The sequence below is a fragment of the Numida meleagris genome, chromosome 1 (genome assembly GCF_002078875.1).
Source record: "Numida meleagris isolate 19003 breed g44 Domestic line chromosome 1, NumMel1.0, whole genome shotgun sequence".
Classification (NCBI taxonomy): Eukaryota; Metazoa; Chordata; class Aves; order Galliformes; family Numididae; genus Numida; species Numida meleagris.
In genome coordinates this window covers 106,237,121-106,257,913 of record NC_034409.1, presented here as the reverse complement: position 1 = coordinate 106,257,913, position 20,793 = coordinate 106,237,121, and positions in this window count along the sequence as shown.

Here is a 20,793-nt window from a genome sequence, read left to right as displayed (position 1 = left end):
AACTTTCTCTGAGTTTGCCTGAGCAACCCAGGGCAAGGGGGGGGTTCACCTCACCAGGTATATATATCTCTGTAAATTCTCAAGCAAGAATTCACATCTGGAGACAACCCAACACAGTCACAGCAAGAGGTGGCAGCTTCCTGTCCAGTGGCAGTAGTTGGGATTAAAATGCACACTTGTCCTTGTGGGATGTGTTTTTTGTGGTTTTCAGTAGGAAGGATGTCACAAGTGCTTGTTCTGGAATTGCTGGATTGGAAACAAATAGAACTTCTAGGGAAAGATCGACATGCATAACATTTTGAAATCTCTGGGACTAAGTTTGAAATAAAATGATCCCTAACCTCATCCATGGAAGAGTTATGCCAAAACCAATTTCTTCAAGTACAGAAATAAAGGATTTGAGATAAATTGTGGAACTTACAGGTCTTAGTTTGAAACTGCCAGATTTTCATTATCTGAGTCTGTCAGAAAATATAAAGAAAAACAACATGGTTCAGACCTTTAGACTCTCAACTGAAAACAGGTAAGATAGATGCCTCATAAAAGGACATCACACAATGGTGAGAGAATAGAGAAATCCGCAACATGACACAACAAGATTAAAAACTCAAAGAAATGCAGTTACTAAGGAAACATCACCAAAATGGTAACATACAGTAACATCATTAGGGATTAGTGCCCAAGTTCCATTAAACTATGTCTAAAATTTTCCCAGTATGCTTTTTTAACAGTGCCAGTCATTGTGAGATGGCAAAATTCACCTGATTCAACAGTTTAATAGGAAAGTGGTGGCTCTGGTGCTATTTTTAGTGCAATGGAGGCCTTTGGGGGAGTAGGGAGGGAAGGCAGCATTGCATCTGGGGACTTGGAAATACAAAGCATGCACTGACTCATGTGTTGTGACAGATATTCCATCATCCAGAGTCTTGCTGTGGATGGTCTTGCACCATTCCCTAAAGCAAGCACAATAAGTGGATGGAGAGCTTAGAAATCCTCTCTCAATGCAGCTGCATTTGCATTAGGGAAATTCCTCCCCCTCCTTTCATCTCTGTTGCCTGGCAGCATCTCTCAGCTGTGGGTGCTGGAGCCCACCTGTGCCCTTACACATCACCATGCTGATGACCAATGTCCAACTGTCACCTCCCATCCATCTGTGCAACGAGAGACCCACAGGAAACCAGAAGCTCACTGGGACTGTTTTGGAGGTGAGTTATTCTATCCCGAAAGCACCAAGCAGTGATACTATTTTGTGAAGGAAAGTATTTGAGAGCTGTAAGGCTCTGCTCTGTGCCAGCTTCTTCACCTCTGGGTAATTGCTCTGACATTAGTAATAGTAAAATTATATGCTTCCATGAGAAAATTTAAATTGAATATAGCCTAAATCAATTCGAACATTAAAACACTGAGCTCATACCAGTCTTACCTATAGAACAAATTACATTTAAGCCCCAAGGTCAGGAGCAAAGGGAAAGCTTAATTACAGTTGGTGGCAGACTACATAATCACACCTGAACCTACACACAAACAGATTAAGCACCAAAAGCCATTTATTTTATTGTTGTATCCTTGCCTGGACTCTAATAAGATTTTTTTTTCTTTTAAAACGTTAACAGCTTCAGTTGTATGTTATCGTACGCCTAAAGAAATGAATGGCTTCACTGGCAAGCTACTCTCCACTGAGCAGAAAAGCTCCTCCATTAGTCTCTGACACATTGGGCCATAGCTCTTTGCACTTGTAATTAAATCGTCATCCTTGAAGGTGAACCTTTTCTGGTACTTATAAGGAGCATCACCATGGGAGGAGCAGACCAGCATTGGCAGAATGCAGCCGATGAGTGCTGCTGAAAATAACTCTGTGGCTTTCCCATCACTGCAAAGAGAGCTAAGACACAACTTGAAGGAGGGGGTGAAACTCCCTTCAGGGCTGCCTTGGCCTGAGGAAGACTAGGAATTAAGTAGCTGGAGCAAAACTAGTGAGCAAGGGATTGCTCACACGGCTAGCAGCATGCAGGGCAGGCCTATGTTTGGGCCTCTCTTGGCTCTGCCCAGGCAGGTGCGTGTTGCCAACCCAAACAGGGGGGTTGGGGAGGGGTTGTGGGTCCTTTCTGGTCAATCTGGCATTTCAGAGCCAGCTGTCACCAGTGTTGTAAGAGGATGTCCCTGCACACCTCTCAGCGGTGCGGAGCACACCAAGGGGAAGGTGCAGGTCACCACCACCATGTCCCATTGCAGTGCCTTCAAGTGTTCGGCTGAGCTCAGTTCACATGCATGGGTAGGTACTGTACACAATCCCCCTTTACAGTCTGCAAACCACTTTACAGACACTCCCACAACCAGGAGGTGCCTGGGAAGTGTATTTGCTGCATCCTCTCCTAACACAGTACAGCAAAAATGCATCAATTTCCAGGCAGGCACCCTGAGCAGATATGGAAACGGTCAATGTTTGTCCTCTCAGCAGCATGCAGAAAGATTTTTTATAAAATCTGACATCATCATCAAGAGTATTTTCAAAAGATTGCTGCTACTAATTATGATTACTCTCAATAAGGGTTGTTTCAGCATAGCCTGACAATTTGGGCTCTCACTGGAGAAGACCCACAGTGGATCCCAAATTGTCATGACAGTCCCTCATTTTCAGTAACATCCACATAAAAGCAGTCTAGTCTCCTGCCAGTGGATTCAGCTGGTTCCACATACAGAAGAATGACCTGAAACTGAGGCTCTGAGAACAACAGACCACTGGCTGAATCTGGGCTTGGCAGCCCCAGGGCATCCACCTGCTGGCAGCCTCTTCCTCCTGGATTTAGGGCATAGGAGGTTTGTGGGGATTACTGTGGTGCCCCATCCCTGGAGACGCTCAAGGCCAGGTTGGATGGGACCCTGGGCAGCCTGAGCTGGTGGGGCCCATGGCAACGGGTTGGGGCTGGGTGGGCTTTGAGGTCCCTTCCAACCTAATCCATTCTGTGCTTCTATGATTCTGAGATTCTGTGATTCAGCTTCTAGGCGGGAGCTTCAGAAGGCTCTTCCCAACACCAGAACAGATCCTCACCCTTTAGGTGACTTTGGTAGCCTTCCTCATTTGTCAGGAAGCAGCAGACACCACCCTCTGCATCAAAACAGGCTTGAAACAGAAAGAAAACATTTGGAATGTCTGTTTGTTTTTTCCTTATAAAATAGGAAAAGGCAAGTTTCAGACTTTCTGTTCTCCTGGTTAGCTGCACATTTCTCTTTTCTGCCCTGGGAGCAAAATAATGGCATTTTCAACATTCTGCCATTATCCGAAGACACAAAGAATTCTGGGTCACATCCAGTGATTATCATGCTTTATCCATGCTGCACTTTCTGAAGAAGGGAGCAGCTGGACAGGCATGGGGTCCGAGCAGGCTTGCTGGAAATAGCTGATACTGAGCCCAGGATTAAAACCCCACACTTAACTCTTCGGTTTGTGTCCCTGCATAGCATTTCTTTATCTCTGCATGTTGGGCCTGAAAGGCTGGGAATTTTGTCCTGTAGGTTAATGATTGCTCAGCTGACCATGGAGCTGAACCAGCAGAGAAACCAGCTGGTGCTGATGGGTCTGAACATATCAGCAAGCTCAAAGTGTATGGAAAGCATGATATAGCCCACCACTGGGAGAGGGTTAGGCTAAGAGAAGCAGGCAAAGAAGCTTGTAATCAAAAAAAGCAAATGGCAGCGTTTTTCGGGGATGAAAAATGGCAGAGAACAAGAGCTAACACCTTGGTAAAAATTGCCACAATTTTAAATTAATCAGGTCTTGCCTTGTAGACATGTTATGTGCTGCTGATGCATCAAGATGATGCTTGACAGCACAGTTCTTTTTGCAGCTTTAATCAAAATTGAAAACTTCAGCATTTAGTGACAGTGGCAGTGTCAAATATTATTGTGGCTCTGATGTGGACATGATGTCGCCTCAAAGATGGCAAAACATTACATTCAGATGTCTCTGAACTTTTCATTTAATTTTATTCCTGCATAGAAAATAGGACTCCCATCTCTAAATAGAGTACAGCAACATTTCTAACACTAGGCGACTAGGAACTGCATATCTTATAAGGATAAATCTGCTGGTATAGTCTTTCATTGGCACATCTACAGCGCACATCAGGAGTGTAACCAAATGCCTCTGAAGCTTGATTGCTTTATCCACTCCACACCATATCTATGAGGAAGGGAAGGCTGCAGGGATCATTTATTTTCTTCGAGGTCACTCAAGGTTTTAATGCAGGGCTTTGTTCAGCTCCACCAAACTCGATGGCAGGTTACCTGGAGAGGTTGTGGGGTTTCCATCCTTGGACGTACTCCAAATTCAAGAGGGCAAGCCCCGAGTCGTCTGAGCTTGGCCCCACTCTGAGCAGGTGCGGGATAATTCCCCCCGTCGGAGTTGTTCTGTGATTTACTGGGGAGAAGAACTGTACATGGAGAGCCTGGGCTACAAGGACCAGATTTCCTCTTTATTGTTAAGAGCACTCATCCTGAACCTCAGGAAAGAGATGAATACGTCCACATTTGGAAAAGAAATCCTATTTCTCTGGTTCCTCATTTGCACATCTTACAGGGCACTGGGGGAAAACTTCCAGCTTTGGGTTCTCCAGATTTGTTCATATGTGGGCTCTGAAAAATCAGTTGAAAGTTTGGTCTCCGTCTCCCTACACCGTAATTTGCTGTGATAAAGGGTGTGGGTAATTGCTACTTCATCTCACCATGCTGTCATACAGAGAAGCTCAGAAATGTTTGGGGGGTGCTTGTACACTGGTGATAGCGTTTGTGAAATGAAATGAAAATCGTGAAATCTCCATGGTTTTACATTCAGTTCAGACACAGAACAGTGAATTCTACATAAAATGTGGGTGCTATAAATGAAAATAGGAAGTAATTTCCCATTCGTGGAAGTAGGATTGGGCTGGGGAGGTGAAGGATATAGCCTCACAAAGTCGAAACCTATGTCATAATGCATTTAATCATGGAAGAGTATGTGCCAACAGTCCTGCAAGGGTATCTAATTCTGGCATTTCCCAACTTCATTCGGTTGGCTTTGCAACCTAGTTATTCTGGTTGTGCAGAAACATTCTGATGTTTTGCTATCCAATGGCCGTGTTTGAAAAGAGCCTCTATGGTATTCTAATGACTTTCAGATAGCTTTTATATCTAATGTTTACAACCAGCAGCATACTCTTGGGCCCAAACCTAAATATACACTGCCTGAAGAAGTGTCAATTTTAAATTAAAAAAAAAATCCTTTGCAGTTTTACAACGAAGGGTGAAAGTTACATCTCAGAATACTTCAGGATGTTTGAAAACATCTATTGAATCAATACATACATATCTGTATATATAAATGTGTTTGTTAAAAAGGAAGAAAATTCTGAAGACAATAAACAAAGTATGTTACTGGGGAGGAAAACGTGCAAAGTTGATGGATTTTTTTTTAAATTGAAATCTTTCCTATACTTCTAGCAAATTTATCCCTTTTTTTCTACTGAAGTATTTACTACATGATTTCTAAAGGCATTATATTCCACGTGTTTGCAGAAGGCCTGTGTGTTTTTACCCTGAGATGCTTTTATTCCAGACTTCTTTGTTTTCAGAACGGCACTTCTAAGCAGATGGATAGAAAACATTCCAGTATTTTCATAAACTAAATGCCTATATCTGATATCTTCAGGTATTAATCCCTCAAACGACTGAACAACCACATTAAAAGAAGATTCAAAAGGACAAACACATATACTTCTCCGACATTTGCAGTCAAAATGCTTTCCACTCTCAAAGGCAAAACTTTATTTGTGGATCGTGCGTTCTGTGCTTATAGATGGTGTTGAGGGCAGCCAAGCAAACCTGCTCCTGGTGGCACCCAGGGTCCCTCTGGGGACCAGCAGCAGCAGCAGTGACTGCTGGCTGCCCTGCCGGTGCTGGCTCCCAAGGTCAGGTACCACAATAGCACAGCAGGGCTGCAGGCTGCCATGGTGAAGTCATTTCACTGAAGGCTAAGAACACTGCTACAGGCTGGTGCATACATATTAGACGTTTTTTGGTGTTTTGTTTTTCGCTTTCCATAAATGCTCATACATATTAAAGGTCACAACCTTTTCTGACATTTCCATTTCTCTTTTCCTGCTGGTGCAGCTTACAAGTTCAAGCCAAAGTGTAATCCAAATAAGTGTTTATTGAAATCCTGTGTTTTCTCGGTTTCTTCTGAGCCCTGGGTAGTGTTCATGTGGCTGCTCATAAGTGCTTCCAAAATCTGGATTTTACACCGGCCAACCCAAAGAGCATCTGTCAGATGGCAAAAAGCAGCTCCTGTCTGACAGACAGAAGAGCAGTAGGACGATAAAAAATAAAGATGTTACATAAAGCTTTAAAGCCATTTGAACATATAGCATAAGAGAATACCCCATGTGACTAACCCAAATTTACTCCAATTTTCATGTTTTATGATTTTTTTCTTAATTACCACTACACTTTTGAGGGACAGATAGCAGCTTTGCTCTCCTGGAGTTACGTTGCAGAGAAGTAATGAATTCTGAAAACAGATCCCTCTACCAAACAGCTTCTGCAGAGACACCTCCCTGCCTCCCTTCCCTGGCCATCAGGGAAGCTGCTGCATAACTTGAACTCATGCTGCCTCCACAACCCCAGATAAAGAAAATGAACACAATTTCTTTGCCAGGTGATGCTGATATCTCAATGCATATTGTCAAATTCTTCTCCCTCATTTTGGTTTTGATTTTGTGCACTTTGAACAGAGCCCATGGTGTGTTCATGGAAAACCATTGTTATTTCTCTCTCTTGTGGTTGGGTTGCTTTCCCACAATTTACTTTTCAATGTTATCAAATGTGAATTTTTTCCATTCACCACATGGAAGACCCATTTGTCCAGGTGCAATCCCAAACACTGCAATGTGTAACACAGCTCCTCTGTTCAGTGACCACGTGGGGTCCTGAGATCTGTTGGCACCAGTGGTGACCAAGGAAAGAAGGCTTAGTTAATTGTGTCCATCAGCAGGTGAAGAGCTTTCCTTTTCTTAATGGAAAAGTGCACAGGTAATTGTCTTTTCAATTTATCACTGCCTGTATCAGGGCTGCCGACACAAGGCTTGCAGATATTGTATTTCGGCTGTCTAGAAGAAAAGAGAGGAAGATGCAGAGGATTTTCCATAGCAGTTCAGTTTGGAGGAGCATCTGGACAGCAGCCTGGGAGCAATTCATCAGCTCTGCAAGATGAAGCACAGAAGCCAGAAACCCTTTTTCTTCTGTAAGAGAAGCTGTGGTCTGGCTTAAGTAAAGACAGGTCAAAGTGGTTTCCCAAATCTTACTGACTTCCCTAAGTGTCCTATTATACACTTTGAGGACAAAAAAAATGTGAGTTTGTCAGCAGAAATATCTGTTGGAGAAAACCTAACTCAAAGCAAAATTACCTCTGGAGAAGAAAAGCAGATAAATGCAAGGTCCTGGTGAAAAAATGTAATGATTTAGGTTTATTTTAAGTGGTTTAATAAAGAAAAAAATGCACTCTGTCACCTCTGCGATACACAAATGCCTGTGGTGCACAAGGGCTTGCACCTGGAATCAGGGATATTTTCTCTCTGTGTGTTAAAAATGCAATTCCATGACAATAAAGAGATATGCATATAGCCAACCATATAGATCATCTCTGCTCTTGGGGATCAGAAGAAGCAATTCACTCTCTCCTGTGCCCCTCTCCTGCCCCAGGCCAGCAGTCAGTGAGTCAGCATTGTACTGTCACTGTGCAAGAGCAATCACAAAGGCCTGTCCTTGTGCTAGGAGACAGCAGCTGGAAAACATCAGGCATATAGTGTGGCTACTCTTTGGGGATTTCAGGATAAACAGATTCAGTAATGTAGGGATTTTAAGAGTTGAGCAATTTCTTCATTAAAGACTACAGGAAATACTTAGAATACTGTTGCTTTTTAATACATAGCAAGGTAAAAATGGAGTAGATTATATTATGAGAAGAAAGATAACACTCCTGCTAATGTTATACCCATTTTCCCAGTTCTTCCAGCAGAATTTTAGTTTTCTCCAATTGTACATCTCTGCAATGCTGTGCAACTCAATTTCTCACAGTCCTGTTAGTTTTGTCAGCAAGACTTTCAACCTCTGGTTTTGCAACCATGAGTCCTACATCACTAAACAAAAAAAGGATGCCAGTAAACCCTAGCATGTGAAGCTCTGTCTTCATGGCAAAGCTCCAGATAATTTGGTATGGACAGTATTTTTTGAATGGGTCTCAGATTAGACTGTACGGATGGCGCACAATCCTATACGTTTAATAAATGAATAATGACATAGAAGAGCTGAGGGACACCTCTGTCCTTTCTCTCCTTTCTTGTGTTCTATGATTTTTATGAGAGTAAATATTAGCTACCTCCAAACCAAGTGACGGGATAAAAGAACATCTGAAAATGCAGATAATAATTGAGCTGTTTAATAGACAAAATTTACAAAGAAAGTACTTAAAGACAGTTGCATTATGTAGTGTTAATGATAGTATGATGTCCAAAGAGATATCATCCACAATTAAAGATTGAAAGAGATTCCAAAACTCTCTGTGAATTTGTCACAGTCGGTGATAGCACTGCGCTAAACTTCGTCACTCCATAACTCAGAAACAATGAATTACTGATAAGTTTGCTTTGGAAGCAAATCAGGAGGTAGTAACACAGGATGCGTCCAGCATTTGTCCATATGCACACATGTTGGTACCCAAGAATATCATTGAAGAAATCTTTGGCTAATGTGCTGCTGTCTTCAGTAAGTCACAACCATCTTCATGGCTTGGAGGAAAAAGCCTGTTCCCGCAAGCAGAAAGATGCAGTTCTACAGACCATCAGCCACAGAACAATGTTTGGGCCGCGCTGTGCCGCTGGTGAAGCTGCCTTCGGGCTACTCAAGGTTCAGGAAGGTGCCCGAGTCACGCCCAGGTAGATGACATCCGTCGCCCTTCCCCTGTTCGCCCATGCCGCCACTCCATCGCAGAAGGCCACCAGGCAAGATCTGCCCTTGGTGAAGCCATGCTGGCTGTCTCAGATCGCCTCTTCATCTCGTATGTGCCTTAATGTGGTAACCGGGAGGATCTGCTCCGTGCTCTTCCCAGGCACAGAGCTGGGGCTCACTGGCCTGTAGTCCCCCGGTTCTTTTTAATTTCGCTAGTGGACATGGTAATTTCCTCAGGCTTACATAGAATCAGTGTATATAAGTTTTGTAAAAGATCTGCATTTTTCAACTAATTGGAGTTATTGGTTATGACAGAATTGTTGGCTAAATGGAAAATGCTCATTATGAATTTTCATTTAACACTCCGAACCATTAAAGACCCTTCTGTTCCACAAATTGAATAGTTCTAACTTTTTGAATAAGTTCTTCCTGAGAAGTCCTTTTGTTTTACAGATGTGAGAGGCCTGAAATCATGTACATACTTATACATGATATACATACACATTCAAAATAAATATGGGACTGTGTTTGCTATCCTGAAGGAGATCAAGGAAGCAGAACGATGAGATCAAGATAATTTTCTGCCTGGATTTTCTGAATTGCTGTTCTCTATCATTTTGTAAAGAATAATCAAATCCCTATATGAACTTGAATAAAATTGCTTGTTCTTTTCAGCTTGATGGGCTAGTTATTTTTAGTCAGGTTTAGTCACTGGAAACAAGTACTTTTTTTAAGTATAGAGCTTGCACAGATCTTAAGGATTAAGCACTTCTGATGCTTTCAAGGTAATTCTAAATGCTTTAACAAAAAACTCCAGAAAACATCTCCAAAAAAACATGTTCTATCTGTAAGAATATTAACACTTCTGTTTTAGCAATGTTAATGATTTTTTCTGTTTTTATCCAAAATCTAGTACTTTCATGCCCTACTAGACATACTGATTTACTGCATGCCAGTAGCTATCAATTTTAGCATATATAAGAAAAACTCTTGGAAATGTTTTAGGGTTAGGGGGATTTGGGGGTTTGGAGTTTTTGCTGTAGTTTGTTTGTTTATTTTCCAATAAGGTTTTTGATATCTAATAATTTTCTCAATATCTTTCGTCTTTTGTGGAAAGCTTATTCCCTTCAGTAGTGAGTTGCAGAAAGACAATGAAGAAGCATATAATCTACTAAGTAATTTTATATATAGGAAAGACTCTCCCTCACTGCTAGCATGCTCAGCCTAACCCACATCTTAAAAAAAAAAAAACACCAAAAACAACAAAAAAGCTTATTTACTCACATATAATTTGTACCAGGTCTATGAGGTCGGGTCACAAGGAAACTGATCACACATCTGGAAGCATCCCCAATGAATCAAATGCCTCCATTTTTCTCCACAATGAAGTCAATGAAGTTATGAAAAAGAATGTGCTAATGCATCTGATGCAGAATCTGATCCATTTTCAGCCTTTTTTTTTTTGGACTATTTAAAAATTGATCCATGAGATTTTGGTCCTCACGTGCTGTTCAGGAAACAGAATTTTTGAGGGGTGTGTATACACACAGAGATGTGTATCTCAGTATATGTATATACATGTATATATACACATGTACATTTGAACTCTAATTATATAAATATGCTTTTAAAGAAGAGAAGAAAGAGGGGGTACAGGTCAGCTTGATCAGGGTAGTTCACTGTGCTGGAGGCTCCAAAAATGAGCTGTTTGGGCTGATAATTCACACATCAAATGGTGTTATGTATGCAGGCTAATGATGTAAGGGCGGGGGGCTTTCTAATCTGCCACTTGCTACATATAAATATTGCACAGAGTTCTTTTCTATCCTGCCCTGCACATTTTCCTTCTTCTTTCATACTTTATTTCACTGAGGAAATTTACTTACAAAGGCTTAAGCACCACCACCTGAGGTCTGCTCTGTCTTTCACACAGGCAGACTGAAAGTGCATGTTTTCTCTCGTTATATGGCTTTTATGACTTAGAAAATGGATATTGCATTCTCAATATGCAATTGATGCATGGTGCACAGATGCAGTGCCTTGGAAAACATTCGCATTGACTATCATGATGCTTTCCTAATTAGATGAGCCTGAATTCAGATCTATTTCCAGCATGGTTTTTACGTCGAAGTGCACAACAAATCCAGTTCAACTGGCAGTTTAGCTTACCCAAATGCCATCAACAGAAGTTAGCTGAAATAAATTAAAGAGGCAGTAATGTGCTTGTAGCATTAACATTAGCATTTCATGGCCTTTAGCTAACTCAGGCAATAAACAAACTTGAATTGTGAAAAGTTTCTTGCTTATGCGGACGGAAAGATGTCTGATCACTGAAGGCTGATTGCTGCATCTCGTCAGGCACCAGCACTTGTCCTCTTTGATGGGGTTTGACCATGTCCATGAAGTACCCTTTTCTTCAAGAGAGGGTTAAAGGTGAGAAGGAAAGCAAAGAAAGGTGAAATGGAGAATGAGCATCAAAGAAACTCTGCTTTCCAATAAGCTGTTGGAATGAGTAGTTCAATAGCCGTGGCCGTTACAGCATTCCTTCCTAAATTACTGATTGGAGTCACAGAGGCTTGCTGACAGATAACTAGCTGGCATGGTCTGTGATTAAAGGTTTTTTCCTCCAGTCACCCTTCAGCAGAGCGCCCATGTGAAACAGACTGCAGAGAGAATGAGAAGATCTCTGTTAGATTTCTGGAGAAATTCAGAAGAGGTACTTATGTTTTCTCATATCATCCTACTCTTTTCATCTCTGCTGGAAGCAAAAATGGTTTTAAGTGCCTGGAGTTGCAAATATAAGATACAGCATGATTTTAACTGCTGCCTCAAGCTAGTTTCCTAGAGCCACAGACAGGCATGGAGGTTAAATCATTTTACTGTCAGAAGAGCTGAGCACTCAGCAGCCCGCCTCGCTGAAGACTACGTGGTACTGATTGAAAACAGCTCCTCTAAAAATGATCCATCATGGAAAGAAGAATGATTTTACCTGGTGATTAATGCTGTGGCTTTATCAAGTAGCCAAGCAGAAAGGAAAAGGACAGGCAGTAGGCACAGAAGTGATAAGGGAACACAATGGTAGAACAAAACATCGCCAAAGGCTTAGCTGAGATGGGGTCAGCTGAGGGGACAGGAGGGGGGTTAAATAAGAAAATCTTACCTTTGCAGAAGTACAAACTGTACTGAACTGCTCTGTTACTTTTTATTATTTTCTCTTTGAGGAATGTGGATTGTTTCAAGTATTTGGACTGAAGAAGTATTTTAGAATGATAAAGGCTCAAAATGGAACTGTTTAAATAGGTACACTCTATGCTCTCTTAGCAACCACGTATTGGAGCCCTTCACCAAGGTTAAGGAAAGAAGGGAGCTGCTTTCTGCCAGTTTGAAGCAGATTCCCTTCCCCAAATTTGATTTCAAGTGAATAGGTAATAGGTTTGGCTCAGACAAAAAGCCTCTAGCAGAAGGGAGCAGGTGACAGAGGATGTGAGTTTTATGGCACTCTGTTGCCTGTGGGTTGCACATTTAACAAAAAAAAAAATAATTCCAACGTGGGAAACCACTTCTATTCAATAAAAGATCCTAAAAGACAAAACAAAATTACACTTTTAAATTCTGAATCCTTCCCAGGAGCACTGTATGGAAGAGTAACTACATCTACGCTGCCTTGAAGGACCAACTTACGTGCCACTTGAGCAAGGAGAAGGACAAACCAACAATGAACTCCCTGCTGCAATGGCTCATTTTACACTATAAGCCAAAAACTGGCCTTCCATCCCAATGTTATCTTTTTGGTGGACCCCTCAGCAATGATGGAGCACTGAGCTTTGTAGGCTGCCATCCAGGCTCTGCCACCTTTAAGAGTGGAGCCCAAGCTAGTGAAGATCTGCCCTATCATGCTGCTGAGGCTGTGGCTGGAGGGGATCACAACCAATGATTCTGGAAAGGGAAGTGGGATAATTTTGGGACCAACCACAGCAGGAAGTGTGTGACTGCTGCAGGGAATAAGTGCCCTCCAAGCACCGTGGATGGAGAGTCCCTTAACTTGTGCAGAGAGACAACTTAAAACCTGCCAGAGACGTGCAGAGACCTGGGTCACCAGAGAATGAGGGTGAGAGCTACCATTACCTCCTGAATCTCTGAGCTGGCTGCCACACTCTGCTTCTTTTCCCCCAAGCCATGCCATTGTTTGAGAGCAGATCGTAACAAGCCAACACAAAAAAAGGTTTACATGTGTGCACCTTTACCACCAAAATGTCTTCATCTTTTGCTATTTATATAATGTGCCTTGAGCCACCACAAGAATTACAATTATAAAATAAAAAATAAAAAATTATGTTCCAGAATATTGCAGATTATCTAAACACCTGCTAACTTTACCCTGACAGGCTGGGCTAGGTTTGCTCTGCTATTTTACTGTAGCTTAGTGTTTGATGATCAGTTTATTCCATGAATACTTTCCAGGCAATAAATACTAGCTGTAAGTGGCAAAGCATCTGGAGCCATTTGTTAGTCCAACACACAAAGGAAACAAAACAGTCAGCATGACCACAGACTAATTTTGAGGCTAGGTTTGATTTATGTCAGCTGGTGTAACTACATCCTTCCACTCACTGTGACTGTAAAAGTAACTGCAGTTGTTATGATCCATCGATGAGTCAAACTGCATCTCCGAAAAGAAGAAGCAGCACTGCGCTTTTTGCAGTGAATACATAAATGATATTGCATGGCTGAGGAGAGAATGGCCATGAGCTTCAGCAGAAGCCATTTCTAGTTCCCTGACACAGTAGTGAACTGCAGGGGCTGACTGCAAAGCAGCCTGCAGAGCAGCTCACAGAACTTGGTCTAATACAACTTGTGAGAATAACAGTCTAAAAACTATTTTTCTAGTGTAGAAATGTGGCGATACAGAAGTGAATGTGACTGTCACAGAATAAAAATATAGCATGGAATAGTCCATAGACAATGACAGAAGATTGTTTTCCAAGATTTTTCACACCTTGAAAAGATAGATCTTGATAGCAAGTACTTTTCACATATTATAAGCTCCAATTTCAGTTGAAGTAGCAAAGACTTGTGGTGATGAGTGAAGTTTATTGCTCTGTGACCATTCAATCTAAAACAACATCAAACTGTTTCTGAACTGTGTCTCATGGTATGCAATTAGTTGAAAGAGGAATAAGTTTTCGTAAGTCTATCCAAAGTGAATCATTAGTAGTGATAAATATAATAGATAGAATGCTAAAAACTGCCTGTAGCTTGACAGTATATCATGATGTCCAGCTGGTAACACTGAAATTAACTTTGGAAGCATCCGTTTTGCCTTCAACCTAGTAGGAAGGACGATTAAAGAATGCTTGTTTAGCTCATACACTGTAGCAGTAGCAAAGTGTGCTCTCACTAAGGCATCACAGTTAAACTCTAAAGTCTGTGGGATAGGAGAGTTCAGTCACATTTCCCTATCTAGCAGCAGACTGATCATATCAGCCCTGACCACAGGGAATTTTTGAGAATGCTCAGCTCTGCATATGAAAGCATAAGGAATCCTAAAACGTTTACAGACATTACAAATTACATTTCTGTATTCATTTATATTTGCTATCATAATTCTTAAGCCTCCTGAAGATGATGAAGCTGCAGTGAAATATGCTTTTTCGAATATAGTATCACTAGAAACTGTGACAGTCTTAAAACTAGAACAGTCTCATCCTTCATATGCTGCCGATGACAGCTTACTTGGTCATGAAAGCAACTGTTCCCTTAAAAAATGGAGAATTATTGAATTCACTGTTGCACATTTGTTCTCAAGTAGTTGCATTCACATTTTGATTTCTGAGAGGAAAACTTTTATTCATTGATGATTGAACTACATTTTCTGAAGGAAAAGAGAACTTTGGAAAGATGCAAGAGAGGGAATCCTGGTTGATTCATGTTTGCACAATGTATGATGTGAGCTGAAATATTAAGTAAAACATATATGTTTGGTGGGGAGAACATTAGGAATCCTGTATTACAAATGGTCCTGTTCTGTTTTTAAATATTTTTAATTTTCAAAATTCTAGCTTTTCCTCACACTTAATTGTCATGGTATTTATTGTACAAATTCCTAACTCAAATGCATTAGCAGAAAGGCAACCTTGCCAGATTGCAGAAATATGCTAAGTATTAAATCCCCTAAGGCTTAGGCTTCACTCACATATGCAAAGAAGTTTAAAATGATTATGAAATACAAAAATGCATGACAATTTTGTTGAACTTACATAATATTTTTTTAAAAAAAATTAAAGTTTATAAAAGCTGTGAATTTTACACAGACATAGAAAATTTCAGAAGAAAAAATCCCAATATGCTAATGAAAGCATTTCTCTCTGCAAGGTCTCTTGTTTTTCATGTTGTCCCTTTCATGTTGTTTCCCCAAGGAAAGACTGTGATAGCAGCAGCACACAAACCCGCACCCGGTGCAGGAAGTGAGGCCACACAGCACAGCACAGAGGGGACAGTCTCTCCGCTCACCCAGTAACAGTGCTGGGCCTGGGGCACCCCCCGGTATGGTTGGCCTTTTTGGCTCCAAGGCACGCTGCTGGCTTAGGTACAGCTTAATTAGCACTCATTCAAGTCCTGCATCCAAGTCATTTATCAAAACATTGATGAGAACTGGCCCTAAAATGAAGCCCTGCAGAATCCCACTAGTGACAGCCCAACAGATTGGTGAGACCCCATTTACTAGAAGTCTTTGCGACTGACCCTTTAGTCAATTGTTCAACCATAGCATTATTCATACGTTGCACTGAAAGTAATGCCTCCTATTTATTTCCATGGAAATAACAACTGATAAAAAGAGCAAAATAACACTATTTAATTGAGTAGATTCTCAGCTACAAAACACTATTTGTCAAGACAAACACCACCATTAGCTCCACATTTTTGATGGCTATGAACAAGGGCCTGCATGTCATACTCATAAATATCAGCACCAGCAGAAGTGACCCACCATGGCTGAGATGCATCACCTACGGCCCCACTGTGCTCGCATCCACTATTTGGTCTCCATAAACATACAACAGGTGTCAATGAATGTCAGTGGGTGGCATTTTTTAATGTTTGAATAAATGAATAATAACATAGAAGAGCTGAGGGACACCTCTTTCCTTTCTCTCCCTTCTTGTGTTCTATGATTTTTATGAGAGTAAATATTAGCTACCTCCAAAACAAGTGACGGGATAAAAGAACATCTGAAAATGCTAATAATAACTGAGCTGTTGAATAGACAAAATTTACAAAGAAAGTACTTAAAGACAGTCGCATTATGATGTGTTATTGATAGTATAATGTCCAAAAAGATAGCATCCACAATTAAAGATTGAAAGAGATTCCAAAACTCTCTGTGAATTTGTCACAGTCGGTGATAGCACTGCGCTAAACTTCGTCACTCCATAACTCAGAAACAATGAATTACTGATAAGTTTGCTTTGGAAGCAAATCAGGAGGTAGTAACACAGGATGCGTCCAGCATTTGTCCATATGCACACATGTTGGTACCAAGAATATCATTGAAGAAATCTTTGGCTAATGTGCTGCTGTCTTCAGTAAGTCACAACCATCTTCATGGCTTGGAGGAAAAAGCCTGTTCCCGCAAGCAGAAAGATGCAGTTCTACAGACCATCAGCCAGAGTACAAAGTTTGGGCCGCGCTGTGCCGCTGGTGAAGCTGCCTTCGGGCTACTCAAGGTTCAGGAAGGTGCCCGAGTCGTCCAGCTGCAGCCCAAGCAGCATCTCCACGGAGAGGGTTCTCTTGGAGGGGGTGGTCAGCTTGAGCTTGCAGGAGCGCTGGGAGGGCAGCAGCGTCAGGCGGCAGTGGCGAGACAGAGGCAGACGCCTCCAAGCCGCCTTCACCTGGTTCTGGAACCAGAGGGCGGTTTTCTCCACGTGCAGGTAGGAGCCCTCGCAGAAGGTGTCGAGCAGGCTGGGCTCCTGTTTCTCTCTCAGCTGGTCCTGAGCGTGGTGGACAAAGCACAGCATGTCCCCCAGCAGCCGCTCCCTCGCGCAGGTGCACTCCAGCTCCACGCGCACACAGGACGTCTTGGCCCGCGTCTCCTCCTCCTCGTCGCCCAGCTGCACGTGGAAGGCGTGCCCGGGGGGAGGCCTCAGGGGCACGAGCAGGCGGTAGAGGACGTGGTCTTCACGGGCACTGCACCCTTCGTGGACACAGGCCACCCCGAGAGCCGGCTGCAGCTGTGGCTTGAAGCTGTGGCAAGAGCTTCCCCGGCAGGCCCGAAGAAGATTGTCCACCAGCTCCTCCACCACTTGGCACTTTTCGGCCATGTGCGCTGCCGGCCAGCGGGTGCCATGGGCCCAAACTGTGCCCAGGGGACACTCCTCGTCACACGACTCACGGCCCTCTTCCACCTCCTTGTCCTCCTCCTTGCCTGCGGAGCTTTCCTTCTCGTTGCCACTGCCCGGCTTGCATCTCTTCTTGCGGAGCCAGAAGCCGAGCCCAACAAGCAGGACGAGCAGCACAGCAAAGGTCCAGAGCTGCCAGTGCTGCAAGGCAGCAAAGAGCGGGGCTCCTCCGCCCACTCCGCTCTGCTCCTGCCTCTTCTGGCTCCCCTGTGCCATACTGCGCAGAAGCTGAGCCACGTAGGAGCTCAGCTGCTGCACTCGCGAGTGCACGTACTTGTGCATTCCCACACAAAAGCGAAGAATTCTCAGCCAGAGCTGCACGATCACGCGCAGCAAAGCCAGGGCGACAAAGAGCACCCGAGCCATGGCCATTAGGATGTGCACGCTGCACTCACCAAAGGCCTATGCCGCAGTGCAGCAGTGCTGCCTCTTTCACAGCCTCCTGACACGCCCCGCACTGTGACTCGTCCTGCTGATGTCACAGACACCGCAGCGTGTCACACCGCTGCACTCCTCCCCTCTCCTCAGGCGGTGTCTAAACCTAAGTGGAGTGAAGTAGCACGGGAGCGTCCAGATTTCTGCAACGTTGCTTTGTTACGCGAATAAATGCAAAAGAAAAAAGGAATGCAGTCTCCGTGGGAACAAATTATTTCACATCTCTTCTTTCCATTCCTGGGTAGCGTTGCAATAATCTCAAGTTGCCGCCATCCCTTCCAATGCATTTCCAACGAGATCTTCCCCCAGGCCGTATAAACCCCTGGGGTTGCCCCGGCCCAAGTGCAACACCTTGCCCTTGGCCTTGTTGAACCTCGCTAGGTTCACGTGGGCCCACTTCTCCAGCCTGTCCAGGTCCCTCTGGATGGCTTCCCTTCCCTCCGGTGTATCGACTGCACCGCTCAGCTTGCTGTCATCTGCAAACTTGCTGAGGGTACACTCGATTCCGTCGTCTATGTCCCTGATTGTCAAGACATTGAAGAGCACCGGTCCCAGGACCGACCCTTGGGGGACACCACTCGTGACCGGCCTCCACCCTGACATAGAACCATTTATCACAACCCTTTGGCTGCAACCTGCCAACCAGTTCTTAACCCACCAAACGGTCCATCCTTCAAATCCACACCTCTCCAATTTGGAGAGAAGGATGTGATGAGGGACCCTGTCAAAGGCTTTGGAGAAGTCCAGGTAGATGACATCTATCGCCCTCCTCCCATCCACCGATGCCGTCGCTTCATCGTAGAAGGCCACCAGATTGGTCAGGCAAGATCTGCCCTTGGTGAAGCCATGTTGGCTGTCTCGGATCACCTCCTTGTCACGTATGTGCCTTAACGTATGTCTTCTAGGAGGATCTGCTCTATGATCTTCCCAGGCACAGAGGTGAGGCTCACCGGCCCGTAGTTCTCCGCGTCATCCTTTCTCCCCTTCTTAAAAATGGGAGAGCGGCTCGGCAACCACATCAGCCGTCTCTCTCAGAACCCGAGGATGGATATCATCCGGCCCCAGGGACTTGCACACATTCAGCTTCGTGAGGAGGTCTCGAACTTGTTCCACTGTCACAGTGGGACAGAACCCGCTCCTCTCACCCACACCTCGAGGTCCAGGGTCTTGGCAGACACGGGGAGCCTGAGCACCAGTGAAGACCGAGGCAAAGCACTTCTTGAGCACCTCAGCTTTTTCCGTGTCTGAGGAAGCCACTTCTCCATCCTCATTTAGCAGAGGGGGAACACTCTCCTTGACCTGTCTCCTCCAGCCTGTGTACCTGTAGAACCCCTTCTTGTTATTTTTCACATCCCTAGCCAAGTTTAGCTCTACCTGTGCCTTGGCTTTCCTGATCCTATCTCTACCCATGCGGACTACAGCCCTATATTCCTCCCAGGCTACACAACCCTGCTTCCACTTCGCATACGTTTCTCTCTTTTCCCTCAGTTTAAGCTGCAGGTCCTTGCTCAGCCATGCCGGTCGCCCGCCTCCTCTGCTCGACTTCTTTTGCTGGGGAATGGAGAGCTCTTGCGCTCTCAGGAGGGTGTCCTGAAAGAGCTGCCAGCTCTGCTCTGGTCCTACGCCTTCCTTGTGCAGCCGGAAGTTCGCTCTCCTGAAGTTCAGGGTCCTGACTTTACTCTTTGCCAGGCCTGCATTCCTCCAGACCACAAACTCCACCAGGGCATGATCACTACAGCCCAGGCTGCCTCCAATCTTAACCCCTCTAATGCTCTCCTCCACGCTGGTGAGCACCAGGTCCGGTAAAGCTTCACCTCGGGTCGGTCCATCTAATGCCTGGCCCAGGAAGTTATCCTCAACAGACTCCAGGAATCTGATGGACTGTCTGCCGCCCGCCTTGCCGCTATCCCAGCAGATGTCCGGATGGTTGAAATCCCCCATCAGGACAAGAGCCCGCGAACGCGACACCTCCTGCAGCTGGAGCAAGAAGGCCTCGTCAACAGGCTCCCCCTGATCAGGTGGCCTGCAACAGACCCCAACCACTAGATCTCCTTTACTGGACCGATCCCTGACTTTAACCCATAAGCTCTCAACCTGGTCATGGCTGTTACTCAGACACAGCTCTTCACAAGCTATCCACTTCCCAACATAGAGGGCAACTCCGCCTCCCTTCCTGCCCTGGCTATCCCTTCTGAAGAGGCTGTAGCCCTCAATCACAGTGTTCCAATCGTGGGATTCGTCCCACCACGTTTCCGTGATGGCAACCAGATCATAATTTTCCAAGCACACCACGGTTTCCAGTTCCTTCTGCTTATTTCCCATGCTGCGTGCATTAGTGTAAAGGCACTTCAGCTGGGCTTTCCGGCACACTACCTTTCTAGAGGAGCCCTCCCTCAAACTTCCAGAAGAAATCTGAAGTTCTCCCCCACTGCTTCCTAAAGCCCTAATACCCCCTTGTCCATGCTCACGTGTTACCATAGCCACCAACCTCACATCATCCCTTGTGTTCTTCCTACAAAAGGGTGCGTCGTCCTCCTCCTTCCCCCCACAAGACTGTGCGATCTTACTAGCACAAGCCCCTCCCAGAAGCACTGGCTCATTACCTACAGGGTCCTTACTAGTGACCTTGGTTTCACCCCCACCCCCCTCCATACCCAGTTTAAAGCCCTTTCAATGAACCTCTTTATCTCGTATGTGCCTTAACGTGGTAACCAGGAGGATCTGCTCCGTGCTCTTCCCAGGCACGGAGCGGAGGCTCACCGGCCTCCAGTTCCCCGGGTCGTCCTTTCTCCCGTCCTTAACAATGGGAGCAATGTTTCCCTTTTTCCGGTCACTGGGGATTTCACCCGACAGCCATGATTTTTCAAATACGATGGAGAGCGGCTCGGCAACCACATCAGCCATCTCTCTCAGAAGCCTGGGATGCATATCATCCGGCCCCAGGGACTCACGTACGCTCAGTTTCATGAGGAATTCTCGGGCTTGT